The 15,480-nt window shown below is 41.9% G+C and overlaps 1 protein-coding gene across 3 annotated transcripts in view; it reads left to right on the forward strand.

The window, feature by feature from the left end:
• LOC115203860 (fibrinogen C domain-containing protein 1-like) overlaps positions 1 to 15,480 on the forward strand; it is a 241,642-nt gene that overhangs the window by 50,184 nt on the left and 175,978 nt on the right. The window lies entirely within an intron of this gene.

Raw genomic sequence — 15,480 nt, forward strand, 5'->3', positions numbered from 1 at the left:
AGGGAGAGTGTAGTATCCCGACACGCTAGCTCCCTGCGGACGTCCTCCCGGAGGCTACACCTGAAGTGGTCCATTAGGGCCCTGTCGTTCCACCCAGCCCCAGCAGCCAAGGTCCGGAACTCTAGGACAAAGTCTTGCGCGCTCCTCATCTACTGTCTGAGGTGAAACAGTCGTTCACCCGCCGCTCATCCTTCTGGGGGGGTGATCGAATACGGCCCTGAAACGGTGGGTGAACTCAGGGTAGTTATTCCTCAATGAGTCTGGTCCATTCCAAACAGCGTTGGCCCACTCCGATGCTCGACCCGTCAGGCAGGAGATGAGGAGGCTCACACTCTCCTCCCCCGAGGGAGTCGCCCTCACGGTCGCCAGGTATAACTCTAGTTGTAATAGAAATCCCTGGCACCCTGCCGCTGCTCCATCATACTCCCTCGGAGGCGTAAGACGCAGTGCCCCAGATCCAGACGGGGAAGGGAGTGGAGGAGGTGGACTCGTCGGGTGAGCCGGAGGTGAAGGGAGGAGACCACTCCTCTCCCATCGATCCATCCTCTCCATCATCTGGTCCATGGCTGACCCAATCTGATGGAGGACGGTGGTGTGATGGAGGACCCGTTCTTCCATCGATGGTAGAGGAGTGGTGGCTGCTTCTGCTGACTCCATGTCGGTGGTGCAGACTTCTGTAACGCTTGGACGTCGTGGGTGTGGAGTCAGGAAGGCAGGAAAATGTTTGGTACAATATATATTTAATAACTACCACAAAAGAGAAAAATGCCCAAACACCACAGGGAGTAACAAACCCAAAGTCCAACAACACGATTCACTACACGAACACAGTGAAAACACGTAACAAGCCCGCACACAGAACAGGTGGAGAGGCGGGCTTAAATAACACCACTAATTACCTAAATGAACACAGGTGCAACTAATAAAGACATAACTAACAGAAAAACGAAAAGGGGATCGATGGCAGCTAGTAGGCCGGTGACGACGACCGCCGAGCTCCACCCGAACAGGGAGAGGAACCACCCTCGGCAGTAGTCGTGACACAGCCAGACACATCAAAGATACAGTCGACTTTCTGAACTGAGCTGCAGGACAGGAAGGAAACTGCTTAGGGGTGTCACCATGAGGCCATTGGTGATTTTAAAACAGCTACAGAGTTCAATGGCTGTGATGGGAGAACTGAGGGTGGATCAACATTGTAATGACTCCACAATAATGCCCTAAGTGACAAAGAATAAAAATATACTGAATAAAAGTATTCCAAAACATGCAAAAAAAAACATGGCAAGGGGATACATTTTTTGGCCTAAATGCAAAGCCTTATGTTTGGGGCAAATCCAACACAACACATCACTGAGTAACTGCCTCCATATTTTCAAGCATGGTGGTGGCTGCTTCATGGTATGGGTATGCTTGACATCAGCAAAGACTGATGAAAAGAAACTAGAGAATGAAAAGAAACTAGAGGAACAATACAGGTGTGAAACTTACCAAAGAATCGCTGCCAAGGGTGTTTCTAAGAAGTATCGACTCGGGGGGGAATACATACAGTATCTACTCAACCTTAGGAAAGGTTTCTTTATAGCACCGGACAGGTTCCATTTAGAACCTCATGAGCATGGTTCTTTATTGAACCTTCAAAAAAGGGTTCTATATAGCACCGAAAAGGGTTCCACTGTGGTTACACGCCAAAGAACCCCTATCTGGTACTAAATAGAACCCTTCTTTTGGGGTGTGCAACAGGTCTGCAATCAAGCAGTTTGGGTCAGGGACATGTGTGTGCGTGTGTAATGTTTGGAGTGGAGAAGGTGGGGGTTATGGTCCTAATCTCTGACATCCATATGAACAGCTTTTACTCTGTAATCCTCCCATTTCCAGCTCTACCCTGTGTCCTCTGTCTGTTCTTTCATCCTTTCATAAACACTAAAAACAAATGGTTCTATATAGTGCCAAATAAGCATTCTTTGGCTTGTAACCATAGCGGAACCCTTTTTGGAGCTATATAGAACCCTTCCCTAAGGTTCTATAAAAAATCTTTCATAATCTCAAAGGTTCTTTGTAGGACTACACAGTTTTTTTCAAATTCTGGTTTAATAGCCATATTTTACTGTTAAAGTTCCATAGATTCTATTATTTTGTTTAGTAGCAAGTTGAGTCAGGTATGCTAGCTCTGGAACAGCTGGAGGTCCCTAAAGAGAGAATTTGATAAGTACTTACTTAGATAACTGCTCTCAATTGACACAAGACACCATTACAGACTATAATCATATCAAGTGTATCATGTAATAGCATAACTCAACAGATTAGATAAACTGGAATGACACTCTCACTCAAAGTTGCACAAAAAGAGCTGGGCACAAACCACATCCTAAAAATATTCTCCTCTACATTTTAATGATCACTGAAAGAAGAAAAAACACTTTTATGAACTGCAAAGAAACATTGATGGTCTATTTACGTGTGCATGTGTGTGTGTGTGTTTTGGTGGGTGTGTGCATTTGTGTGTGTGTGTGTGTGTGTGCGTGCGTGCCTCCCTGCCTGTTTGTGTATTTGCATGCCTGCCTGCTTGTGTGTGTGTGTGTGTGTGTGTGTGTGTGTTGGTGTTTGTGTGCATGTGTGTGTGTGTGTGTGTTTAAAGGAGACAAGTATTCCCATTTTCCCATCTAGTTGTGTATTCATTTATGTATGTTGGTCCTAAGTGATTCCGATACTCTGCATGTTTCTTTGCACAAAGTATGCAGGTGGTCATGCGGGCAGTGTGTGAGTTGCCCCTGGTGTAGTTGGAAGAATAAAAGCCTTGAATCTGCATCCCATACCCCTCTATTTTGATGGACCCACGGAAAACACAGTACAAACACAATAGAGGGTAATAGCGGTGCCTGGAAGTCATTTAAAACCATTCTCACTGAGCTATTAATTTTACAGTGACCACAAACAGTTACACAGAGGGGCCTTCAATTCCTTTAAACCTATTCACATTCAGCTCCTACTTTCCCTGCAACAGCGAACAACACAAATAACTCACTTACACCACCACAGCCAGCCTGTCAACTTATTCACATTCAGATCGTGTGTAGGCCTATGTTTTTTATATCTTTATTTCTCCAGTGTGGGCTTAAGGAAAGTGTAGCTAGTGGGTTGTGTTTGTGTGTGTGTAGCTAGTGGGCTCACACAGAGTTTGTTTACTACTAGAGGATGATGTCTCATGGACTATTGAGCTGATGCAAGATATCTAAGGAAAAGGCAGGCGGATTAAAAAACCAATGTAAGAATTCCGAAAATTCGCCCCAAATACATGCCAACATAATGTAGAAACTCATAAAATCAATCTTAAATACAATTCTAGAATATGCTTCAGAATGAAATGGAATAGTAATGTAGTAACCAACACTCCAAGGTCTAAACCATTCCCCTCAATTAAGAGGCAAAAACTAACCACACCTGTTTAGGTTTGAGATAAAGCTATCAGGTATGTGTGACCTGGGGTGTAAATTGTACACTGAACAACACTATAAACACAACATGTAAAGTGTTGGTCTCATGCTTCATGAGCTGAAATAAAAGATCCCAGAAATGTTCCATATGCACAAAAAGCATATTTCTCTCAAATTGTGTGCACAAATGTGTTTACCGCCCTGTTAGTGAGTATTTCTCCTTTTCCAAGATAATCCATCCACCTGAAAGGTGTGGCATAACAAGAAGCTGATTAAACAGCATGATCATTACACAGGTGCACCTTGTGCAGGGGACAATAAAAGTCCACTCTAAAGTGTGCAGTTTCATCACACAACACAATGACACAGATGTCTAAAGTTTTGAGGGAGCATGCAATAGCCAGATAATTTAATGTTCATTTCTCTACCATAAGCTGCCGCCAACGTTGTTTTACAGAATTTGGCAATATGTCAAACCGGCCTCACAACCACAGACTATGTGTAACCACGCCAGACGATAACCTCCACATGCGGCTTGCTCACCCAAGGGATTATCTGAGACCAGCCCCCAGACAGCTGATGAAACTGTGGGTTTGCACAACCGAAGAATTTCTGTACAACTGTCAGAAACCATCTCAGGGAAGCTCATCTGCGTGCTTGTCGGACCAGGGTCTTGACCAGATTGCAGTTCGGCGTGGTAACCAACTTCAGTGTGAAAATGCTCACCTTCGATGGCCACTGGCATGCTGAAGAAGTGTGCTCTTCACGGATGAATCCCAATTTCATCTGTACCGGGTAGATGGCAGCATGCATGGCAACGTGTGGGTGAGCAGTTTACTGATGTCAATGTTGTGAACAGATTGCCACATGGTGGCTGGCGGTGGGGTTATGGTATGGGCAGACATAAGCTACAGACAACAAACACAAATACATTTCATCGATGGCAATTAGAACACATAGAGATACCGTGATGAGATCCTGAGGCCCATTGTCATGCCATTCATCCACCACCATCACCTCATGTTTAAGCATGATAATGCAGGGCCCCATGTTGCAAGGATCTGTACACATATATCCAGTATAGCTAGGCTGTCTAAACAGTGACATGATCAGTCCAACAGCCTGGCGGAATTTAATTTGAATTTGTGGAATTGTTGGGGATAATATTGAATTGGGAATTGAATTATTGGAATTTACTTAACATTGGAATTGAATTGAATCTGAATTCACAGACTGACCTGGAATTTGTATGTAATTAAATCAAATTTACAGGGAGAAGGAATTGAATTGGAATTTAATTTGTTGTGCAACAAAAGTTTTCCCTAATGTCTTTTTTCTGGTCTTTGACTTTTGTCTTTGTCTCCGCTATGCTCTCCTTCTAGCTCTCTCTCTCCCTCCATCCCTTTCTCCCTCCTACCTATTGAGCCCCGTCCCAGTAAATGATATAAGCAGGACTGAATGTGTGCTAAGCCAATCTTCCTTGAGATTGGATTAGCGAGCAGTAAGCTAAAACTCACCTCACCTCTCCGCACACACACACACACACACACACACACACACACACACACACACACACACACACACACACACACACACACACACACACACACACACACAGTTATCTCAAACAAACCAAACACACTGTCCCATGACACATTTTTTCACCCAATGTTTTTAATCACAAGTAACACACACACACACACACACACACACAGTTATCTCAAACAAACCAAACACACTGTCCCACGACACATTTTTTTCACCCAACTTTTTTAATCACAAGTAACACACACACACACACACACACACACACACACACACACACACACTGTCCCTTCCTGCTCATATAGACTATAAACTCTGCCACTTCTCACAGCCAGCCTAAATCTCAGTTCATCAGATTGAATCCTCTCTGCCAGGTCCAACCAATAAAATCCCAAAATATGCTTTTAGGTGTAAATCCCTTCCTGTTTTGGGAAAATATTTACCCCCTTGGCATTTTTCCTATTTTGTTGCCTTAAAACCTGGAATTAAAATTGCTTTTCGGGGGGGTTTGTATCATTTGATTCATACAACATGTCTACCACTTTGAAGATGCTAAATATTTTTTATTGTGAAACAACACTCCCCCTCCCACCCCCCCCCAAAAGTAGAGCCACCTTTTGCAGAAATACAGCTGCAAGTCTCTTGGGGTATGTCTCTATACAGTGGGGAGGAAAAAGTATTTGATGCCCTGCTAATTTTGTACATTTGCCCACTGATAAAGAAAGGATCAGTCTATAATTTTAATGGTAAGTTTATTTGAACAGTGAGAGACAGAATAACAACAAAAATATCCAGAAAAACGCATGTCAAAAATGTTATAAATTGATTTGCATTTTAATGAGAGAAATAAGTATTTGACCCCCTCTCAATCAGAAAGATTTCTGGCTCCCAGGTGTCTTTTATACAGGTAACGAGCTGAGATTAGGAGCACACTCTTAAAGGGAGTGCTCCTAACCGCAGCTTGTTACCTGTAAAAAAGACACCTGTCCACAGAAGCAATCAATCAATCAGATTCAAAACTCTCCACCATGGCCAAGACCAAAGAGCTCTCCAAGGATGTCAGGGACAAGATTGTAGACCTATACAAGGCTGGAATGGGCTACAAGACCATCGCCAAGCAGCTTGGTGAGAAGGTGACAACATTTGGTGTGATTATTCGCAAATGGAAGAAACACAAAAGAACTGTCAATATCCCTCGGCCTGGGGCGCCATGCAAGATCTCACCTCGTGGAGTTGCAATGATCATGAGAACGGTGAGGAATCAGCCCAGAACTACACGGGAGGATCTTGTCAATGATCTCAAGGCAGCTGGGACCATAGTCACCAAGAAAACAATTGGTAACACACTACTCCGTGAAGGACTGAAATCCTGCAGCGCCCGCAAGGTTCCCCTGCTCAAGAATACATATACATGCCCGTCTGACGTTTGGCAGTGAACATCTGAATGACTCAGAGGACAACTGGTGAAAGTGTGGTGGTCAGATGAGACAAAAATGAGCTCTTTGGCATCAACTCAACTCGCCGTGTTTGGAGGAGGAGGAATGCTGCCTATGACCCCAAGAACACCATCTCCACCGTCAAACATGGAGGTGGAAACATTATGCTTTGGGGGTGTTTTTCTGCTAAGGAGACAGGACAACTTCACTGCATCAAAGGGACGATGGACGGGGCCATGTACCGTCAAATCTTGGGTGAGAACATCCTTTCCTCAGCCAGGGCACTGAAAATGGGTCGTGGATGGGTATTCCAGCATGACAATGACCCAAAACACACGGCCAAGGCAAGAAAGGAGTGGCTCAAGAAGAAGCACATTAAGGTTCTGGAGTGGCCTAGCCAGTCTCCAGACCTTAATTTCATAGAAAATCTGTGGAGGGAGCTGAAGGTTCGAGTTGCCAAACGTCAGCCTCGAAACCTTAATGATTTGGAGAAGATCTGCAAAGAGGAGTGGGACAAAATCCCTCCTGAGATGTGTGCAAACCCGGTGGCCAACTACAAGAAACGTCTGACCTCTGTGATTGCCAACAAGGGTTTTGCCACCAAGTACTAAGTCATGTTTTGCAGAGGGGTCAAATACTTATTTCCCTCATTAAAATGCAAATTATTTTATAACATTTTTGACATGCGTTTTTCTGGATTTTTTTTTTGTTATTCTGTCTCTCACTGTTCAAATAAACCTCCCATTAAAATTATAGACTGATCATTTCTTTGTAAGTGGGCAAACATACAAAATCAGCAGGGGATCAAAAACTTTTTCCCCCCACTGTAAGCTTGGCACATCTAGCCACTGGGATTTTTGTCCATTCTTCAAGGCAAAACTGCTCCAGCTCCTTCAAGTTGGATGGGTTCTGCTTGTGTACAGCAATCTTTAAGTCATACCACAGATTCTCAATTGGACTGAGGTCTGGGTGTTGACTAGGCCATTCCAAGACATTTAAATGTTTCTCCTTAAATCACTCAAGTGTTGCTTTAGCAGTATGCTTAGGGTCATTGTCCTGCTGGAAGGTTTTGGAGCTAGATTAGGTCTAGGCAAACACAGAGCAAACAAACTGAGTCACACCCTGTATGTGTGAATGTGTGTGTGCGTGTGTGAGAATGAATGAGTGAATGAATGAATTACATTTTATTTTCGTGTCAAATCGCCAGTTTGCAACCCATCCATTGCAGTATTAATTGGCACATAAACAAACATTACAATGATTCCCAATGATAATTCTTCCGGTGTTCTGCACAGACAGAACTAGACCTAACCTAGAACCTAACCTAACCTTATGTGTACCTTTGTAGTGATTCATATGTTGATGATGTAACAAATATTTGCTGGTCTATGGTGTGTAATGAGGAGCAACCAGACGCTGCACTTGACACATTTATGAAATTGCTTATTCCAGTTACTAATTAGCATGCAGCCATTAAGAAAATGACTGTAAAAACTGTTAAGTCCCAGTGGATTGATGAGGAATTGAAAAATTGTATGTTTGAGAGGGATGAGCCAAAAGATATTGCAAATAAGTCTGGCAGCCCAACTGATAGGCAAACGTACTGCAAATTAAGAAATCATGTGACTAAACAAAATAAAAATAAACTATACTATGAAACAAAGATAAATTATATTAAGAAGGATAGTAAAATGCTTTGGGGCACCTTAAATGCCCCAAAGCTTCATTGTATCTGTCACGACTTCCGCAGATGTCGGCTCCTCTCCTTGTTCGGCGGCGTTCGGCGATCGACGTCACCAGCTTTCTAGCCATCGCCGCTCCATTTTTCATATATCCATTTGTCTTATCTTGTTTCCATACACACCTGGTTTTCATTTCCCCAATTAAGCTACTTGTATTTAACCCTCTGTTTCCCATAATGTTTTGTGTGTAATTGTTTCATGTTATGTGGTGTTAGTTTACGCGCTTTACTTTTATCTTCTGTTTTTGGAGCGCGTTTGATTTATGTAGTGCTCTCGTTTTTGGAACTATAATAAAAGTGCGCCTGTTCATTATACTCTGCTCTCCTGCACCTGACTTCACCTCCAATACACCTTTTGACAGAATCAGATGTCTCATTCATTGCAAAGCGCACTGATATTGCCAACTAATTTAATTACTTTTTCATTGGCAAGATAATCAAACATAGGGATGACATGCCATCAACAAACGCTGACACTACACAGTCAAGTATATCGGACAAAATTATGAAAGACAAGAATTGTACTTTTGAATTCCGTAAAGTCAGTGTGGAAGAGGTGAACAAATTATTGTTGTCTATCAACAATGTCAAACTACCAGGGACTGACAATCTGGATGGAAAATTACTGAGGGTAATAGCAGACAATATTGCCACTCCTACTTGCCATATCTTCAATTTAAGCCTACTAGAAAGTGTGTGCCCTCAGGCCTGGAGGAAAGCTAAAGTAATTCCGCTACCCAAGAATAGTAAAGCCCCCTTTACTGGCTCAAATTGACCAGATAAAATGCTATTTCACAGTAAACAAATTGACAACAGACTTTCAGCACACTTATAGGGAAGGACACTCAACAAGCACAGCGCTTACAGAAATGACTGGTGATTGGCTAAGAGAAATGTATGATAAAATGATTGTGGGGGCTGTCTTGTTAGACTTCATTGCAGCTTTTGGCATTATCGATCATAGTCTGCTGCTGGAAAACGCATGTGTTATGGCTTTACAACCCCTGCTATAATGGGAATAAAGAGTTACTTGTCTAACAGAACACAGAGGGTGTTCTTGAATGGAAGCCTCTGAAACATAACCCAGGTAGAATCAGGAATTCCCCAGGGTAGCTGTTTCGGCCTCTTGCTTTTAAAATTTTTTACTAATGCCATGCCACTGACTTTGAGTAAAGCCAAAGTGTCTATGGATGCGGATGTCTCAACACTATACACATCAGCTTCTACAGCGACTGAAATGACTGCAACACTTAACAAAGAGTTGCAGTTAGTTTCGGGGTGGGTGGCAAGGAATAAGTTAGCCCTAAATATTTCTATAACTAGAAGCATTGTATTTGGGACAAAACATTCACTAAACCCTAAACCTCAACTAAATCTTGTAATAAATAATGTGGAAATTGAGCTCGTTGAGATGACTAAAATGCTTGAAGTAACCCTAGATTGTAAACTCTCATGGTCAAAACATATTGATACGATAGTAGCTAAGATAGGGAGAAGTATGCCCATAATAAAGCGCTTCTCTGCCTTAACAGCACTATCAACAAGGCAGTTCCTACAGACCCTAGTTTTGTCGTACATTGACTACTGTTCAGTTGTGTGGTCAGGTGCCACAAAAAAGGATTGGCTCAGAACAATGCAACACAGCTGGCCCTTGGATGTACACAGAGAGCTAATATTAGTGATATGCATGTCAATTTCTCCTGGCTCAAAATGGAGGAGAGATTGACTTCATCACTACTTGTATTTATGAGAGGTCATGTTGAATGCACCGAGCTGTCTGTCTAAACTACTGGCACACAGCTCGGACACCCATGCATACCCTACAAGACATGCCACAAGAGGTCTCTTCACAGTCCCCAAGTCCAGAACAGACTATGGGAGGCACACAGTACTACATAGAGCCATGACTACATGGAACTCTATTCCACATCAAGTAACTAATACAAGCAGTAAAATTAGATAAAATAACACCTTATGGAACAGCGGGGACTGTGAAGCAACACAAACATAGGCACACACACACGCACACACACACACACGATAACATACGCACTATACACACACATACACATGGATTTAGTACTGTAGATATGTGGTAGTGGTGGAGTAGGGACCTGAGGGTACTCAGTGTGTTCTGAATTCTGTGAATGTATTGCAAGGCAGCAGCTAATGGAGTTACATAATAAATACAAATACACATGGGAACTCACATGGTACTGGTCGGTACCTTTTAGGGTACATGTGCAGATAATCTAGTATAATGGTACATTGTTCTGTAGTTGCCATGGCATCCTAGTAGCAGCCTAAGTAGAGAGCTCCTGTAAATGTGTACATAGTTAATTATTTGCAAGTGTTTTTAATTGTGTTTTTTTATCAGCTGTTTTGTTTTGGATAACATGGAGTTATATTGCACATTTCTGGTGGTTTTGACCCACAACTTTGCAGATGGACTGACTGGTCAACTAGCTAGCCAAGCCAAAAAGAGTAAGCATTTCTAAAAACTGAACTTCACGTGAAAATGCTCTGATCCTCCCTTAGACCATGTTGACACACTGTTTCTAGTGGTTGATGTTTTGCATTGCAAGAAGGCAAAAGTAGCCTAGTAGTAGCTTTGGGGAATATATGATGGTAGTGTCACGTCCTGACCCTAGTAAGATGTCATTTTCTATAGTAGAGTAGGTCAGGGCGTGACAGGGGGTGTTTTTCTATGTTTTCTATTTCTATGTTTGTGTTCTAGGTTTTCTATTTCTATGTTGTTTTTTTGGGTTGATCTACAATTGGAGGCAGCTGGTCCTCGTTGCCTCTGATTGGAGATCATATTTAAGTAGGGATTTTTCTTCCTGGGTTTTTGTGGGTAGTTGTTTTCCATTTTGTATGTGTTACCTGACGGAACTGTTGGTGGTTGTTTTGTTGTTTTTGTTAAGTGTTTCATTAATAAAGTAAATATGAGCACTCTACACGCCGCGTCTTGGTCCCCTTTAGACGACCCACGTTATAGGTAGTCTTTTTCATAACAAAAAAAACAGTCAGCTAGGCCTAAATAGAATAACAAAATGCAATCATTTGCTGTTAGTGAGAAGAGCAAAAATATATGTGTTATACCTTGCATTCAAAAATAATTTGCAATAGGCATCCCATAATCCATAGGCCTAATACATATATCATAACCTTTGCAGAATAAATTCCTCACATTTTCGGGCCATGATGAGTTCACATTCCCGAAGTAGCCATACAACAAATTTCCATGCGCATCTCATTTAATTGGGCCTATTGGATAGGTTAGTAAAATGTAAAAATGTTTTGCTCTGCGCATTCCGAAAGGGAGCGTGGTTTATAACCCGTTGATAACATATAGTAGAATTTAACAGATGAACAGACAGTTTATATTTTGCATTGATTTGTGTTGGCTGCCATTGTAAGTAGGCCTTTACTGTAGTTTTCAGTTTTAGAATTATTGGGCAATGCAGCATATTTAGGTTTGGGAAAAAAGAAGGCCTAAATGAAAAACATTATTAAATTAAAACGATCTGTTTAGAGGTCCACAACAACTTGCAAATGTTTTTGTCTTTCAGAAACTGTCAGATACAGCAAATGTCACTGCTAAAGAAAACATTCTGCCAACACCTCAAAGATATTTGATCAAGTTCACCATTTCTATTTCCTTTAGATACTGTCTTGGCCTAATTCCAAAACTTCCAAAGTATACAGCAAGTAATATTGTCAACATAGAAGGTGAATGATGGGCATATATCAGATGGAGTTATAATGCTCATTCACAGTTTTATGACAGGTATGATTTATAGTGGGAAACATGCGTATGTATGGCATGCGCCAATCTCAATATTTTTGTGTCTGCTCAGTCTTTTAAGAATATATTTAGTGTATCATTTCCACAATATTTATAAATGAGGCCCATGAAGCTTGAGAGATGCAATAGAGGAATGCAGTGCTGAGGCAGAGGGCTCGTAGTGAGGACGATTAGCTACTACTCTGAACTGTGTGTGGTGAGCTTTCTGGGCATCAGCCAAGTGGGTGCCATACATTTGTGAAGGAGGTAAATTCCAATAGCTACATGACTGAGGCTGGTTCCCAGAGTAGCATTCTACATGATCGTCAAAGGACATGAGCATGGACTACAGGAAAAGGAGGGCCGAACACGCCCCCATTCGCATCGACAGGGCTGTCGTGGAGCGGGTCGAGAGTTTCAAGTTCCTTGGTGTCCACATCACCAACAAACTACATTATTATGGTCCAAACACTCCAATTAAAGTTGTGAAGGGGGCACAACAATGCCTTTTCCCCCTCAGGAGACTGAAAAGATTTGGCATCTGACCATAAGACTCCTCAAGTTGTTGGAAATATTTACTTTAAAAAAGTAGAACAATTTATTCTTGCCAATCTCTACTTTGTTTACAGACCTGGTGGCGCAGCCGGATAGTCAGGTAGCTAGTAACCAAGAGGTTGGGCGTTCAAATCCCAAGCGAGGTTGAGTTTCAAGTAATCAGCGTACACTCCACTAACATCTGAATTTAGCTGTAAAATTACGGTAACTAGTTTTATATTTACCGTATTTTCACAGCAACTAGACAAAATCCTCCAGGGGACCATGACACATTGTTCTAAAAATGTCCCAGGAACAAACCTGGAACTCACACACACGGTGGCAGGTAGCCTAGCGGTTAAGAGCGTTTGAATCCCAGAGCGACTAGGTGAAAAATCTGCCATCGTGCCCTTGAGCAAGGAACCCTATTTGCTCTGGATAAAATCGTCTGCTAAATGACGCAAATGTCAAATGTACTGTCGTGTCTTTGGCTATGCCGGATTAAGTGATATGACATGCTAACTTATAAAATTATTTCTCTGTAATTAATATTACCTGATTAAGCTAATCATGTAAATGTAATTAACTAGAAAGTCGGGGCACCACAGAAGAACGTTTATAGAGCTGTTATCTTCTGAATAAACTCTTAAAATACTTAGTAATATTTTACATCGATAGCAGTCAATCTTATCTTATTTTCAATCTCATCATGAAAGTTATAAATTCTTGGTTATCTTCACGAACCCTGGCTGACAAGTTGAATCAGCAATACAAAATTGGGTTTAATTATTTATTTACTAAATACCTAACTAATCACACAGAATTACAAATACACAGAATTCATATGATGTCATACAGAATTCGCCCTGGTGAACGGAGCCTGTATCATGGCTGGTTACACAAAGGAAAAGGGGGTTGGGCTTGAATGAAAGAGCGGGAAGATTTAGGAACACAGAAACAGCAGCTATGCTATCGTAAATACATTATCTTATGCATTCTAAATTACCGCCCATTTGGAAAAGGAAAATGCAATAAATATTTACTCTGAGCTGCGCTTCGGTAGATTGGTCGTAGATGCTGGCCGTGGTTGGCCAACAGATCTTCCTGTTGTGTAGTGGAAGAATGTCAATGGTGGTGGTATCTTCGTCTGGTTGTTAGACTGGATCCGTCGTCCGTCCTTTCCTAGCCCACGTTAGCAGCGGCTAACTCAACGGCTAGGAAGTATCACTTCTGTAGTGAATAAGCTCAAAGTTCATACCAGTTCATACCATAGCTCACGCCGAGGTTGGCTTAGTTCTGTTCTTGATATGTGTCTGTCCTTATAACGTAGAGGCTGCAGTCCTCCCGTACTGGAACACGGAATGTCTTTTCGTCAAAGACTTATATAGTGGAGAGGGGAAAGGAGGGGTTTCATCGTTTATAACCCCATGTCTCTTCACAGGGTTGGCCACTGATCGGCAGGGCACTTTCCCTATGAAAACCCAATTCTCTCATTTGGAAGCTAAAATTACATTTAATCTCCTAACAAACAATTTCAATATCAAACATTTCAATTGCATAACAATTCCATGTGACTCTGATAACTAGAGGGTGTATACTTTCTCCGGTACAGTTTATGTTGTCCTGCCATCAATCATAATGTCTCAGATAACAATGAACTGACATACATACTCATTACGTTATCAAGCATATTTCCAACTGGTTTTATTAACAAAAGATGGTTCCTTTCCCCATTTGTTTGATGTTCCCAGACTCTCTATATTTAACACAGGCTATTCCAGTCCTTCAGTAGGGTCAGAGAGAGAGGGGAAAGGAGAAGGTATTTATGGGGGGGTCATAAACCTTACCCACAGGCCAACGTCATGACAGTACCTAGACAAAACCTGCAGGGGACCTCAACATTTTTAAGTTGAATTAATGTAAATGATGACATTCAAAGTAAAATATCCGAAATTACATTTGACTCCTAGGTTTTCACGTGCTCAAATGTTGTCACGTGCAATTTCATGTTATCACATGTTGAAATTTTGCATCCCGATGTTGTCATATGTATTTCACATGAATTTTACATGAGATCATGCTCTCACATTTGCTCACGTTGCCACATGTAGTTTTATGTTAACACATGTTACTTCACATGTTGTCACATTATTACATTAACTACACGTTAAATCACATGAGATCACACAAGATCACGTGTTCACATGTGTTCACGTGAAATTCATGTGGTTTTTCCGTAAGGGATCCGCTGTCTGTACCAGCATTGTGTTAGTTGGGTGGACTGAGCTTTGTCCTGAAAGTGTGTGTGTTTTATGGTTCTAGGCTAATTGGTCAGGTCAATGGTGTGTGTAGAAGGTCAGGGACAGCATGTACTCTCCTAAAGCAGTTACAACGCCATCAGCTAGGACATAGCCCTAGCATAATTACATTAAACTTTCTGCAGCACACAAGCGTGCGCACACACACACACACACACACACACACACACACACACACACACACACACACACACACACACACACGCGCACACATGCACATACACTCACACACACCAGACACGCACGCACGAATACACAGACACACACACACACACCGGACATGCACGCACGAATACACACACACACACACACACACACACACACACACACACACACACACACACACACACACACACAGTAACCTTTTGCAGAGAAGTTAAAGACACACTCAGCAGTGACTTAGAAGGAACATTAAATCTTTGTTGGGACAGACAAAGTTATTGCTGATATCCTTCCTCAGTTCTCCTCCTGTTATGTACTAAATGTCTCTTTTCTGTTGTTCTGTGTGTGTCTGTCTGTACTGTCATGGGTTTATTCTTTATATGTGTGTTGTTACTGTATCATTTAACAATAGCATGATTTTGGTGCTTCATTTTCAATAATTGAGCTTTTGTAGAGGTTATAGACCTTGCATTTGCGTTCCAATCGTTGGCCTTTTTTTGTGTTAGAGCTGAAAGCGTACTGT

This window comes from Salmo trutta, chromosome 12 (assembly GCF_901001165.1).
Source record: "Salmo trutta chromosome 12, fSalTru1.1, whole genome shotgun sequence".
In the NCBI taxonomy this organism is placed as follows: domain Eukaryota; kingdom Metazoa; phylum Chordata; class Actinopteri; order Salmoniformes; family Salmonidae; genus Salmo; species Salmo trutta.